We start from the raw sequence: 1513 nt of genomic DNA on the forward strand, positions 1-1513 counted from the left end.
AGAAAAGTATTCTTATGACATCATCTTAACATTTCTTAGAACAATGTCAGAAAAAATTCTAGTAATAGATATAATAGATAATATTTCATGATGAAGAGGTTTTGTTCAAGGAAAGTAAGCTTTGTAAATATTTGAAGATTTATCATTGTAAAACACCACGTTTCTATTTTAATAGAATAACATACCATCACTTCAATAGAGTCAGATAAAATATTTCACAAATTTAAACAACCATTTATGACAAAAACACTCAATACCCTAAGAATGGTAGATAATTTCCCTGATCTGATAAAAGGCAATTACAAAAACTCTATAGTTGTTATATTTATATACTGAAAGACAATTATTTCCAACTAAAGTTGCAAAAAAGGCAGAAATTTCTCATTACTGTTACTCAACAGAGAAATTCAATGATTGGGTGTCATGGTGTTTGTTTTATCTAGAAGTTTGAAATGTGAAAACAGGTTCTAGTTGACATTGGTAAAGATGTATTCACTCATGTTACTATGAATCAAGGAGTTTAAAAAATTTTGTGATTGTCAAGTGTGTTGATTTTATCATGTTGAGCCATAGTAATAGACTGGACTTGTCTATTTATGGTCATTATTCTCCAGAAATTACTTGTGTTTATTTGGGAAATCCATACACTAGCTCTCAGTGGCCAGCTGTCAAGGCATTCTTTATTTTTCCTTAGATAATGATAAGAATATATAAATATTCTCATACTGTTCTTTTTATGGAAACAATATATGTATGTATTTTTCAAATTAAAAATGTATGTATTTTTCAAATTAAATTTACAATTTGATAGAAAAACTGTAAGCTTTTATTTACAATATTTATTTATTTATTTATTATTATTTATGCCTACAGAACCTGGTCTTCCTAGATGGTCTCCCATCCAAGTACTAACCAGGCCCAACCCTGCTTAGCTTCCAAAATCAGACATTGGGCTTATTTAGGGTGGCATGGCCATAGACCATGGACCATGGCTCCACTGGGGCACGAACCCAGGACCTTCTGTGTGTAAAGCAAACGTGCTAACTGCTACACTATGGAACCACGTCCATATTTACAATATGTAGAATATACAATATTCTTTGCTAGTAATTCACGAAAAGCATAAGCATATAAAACCAGATTTATGAACATGTTTTGGGCCAATCTCTTGTGTAAAATAACAATTTAATTTGAAATAACATTTAGCAAGCATAACATGTGGTCAGCACACCATTCTTGATGTGCAGCATTCTTGATGTGTCACCCCTGGGTTCTTCTACAATAGACACAAATGGTATTTTCTTATAAATAGAGGTTAGATTCTAAAATCATTATGCTTCTTCACAAATGGTTAACAATAATTATACCATAACAAAACACTTTGAGGTAGTATGCTTTAAAAAAAAAAAAATCCATTTATCCAATCAATAAGTATTGATAACCAAGTAATTTGGTTTCAAAAGACGGAGTACATTTTTCTTTGGGACTACACACGCAAATGGTAAGACACACA

At 31.0% G+C, this 1513-nt stretch overlaps 1 pseudogene; it reads right to left on the reverse strand.

Annotated features, from left to right (window-relative positions):
• Nucleotides 1–864: 864 nt before the first annotated feature.
• On the reverse strand, nt 865–980 carry LOC112470813 (annotated as a pseudogene).
• Nucleotides 981–1513: the final 533 nt, after the last annotated feature.

Source organism: Pteropus alecto, unplaced genomic scaffold, assembly GCF_000325575.1.
Source record: "Pteropus alecto unplaced genomic scaffold, ASM32557v1 scaffold3, whole genome shotgun sequence".
NCBI lineage: Eukaryota > Metazoa > Chordata > Mammalia > Chiroptera > Pteropodidae > Pteropus > Pteropus alecto.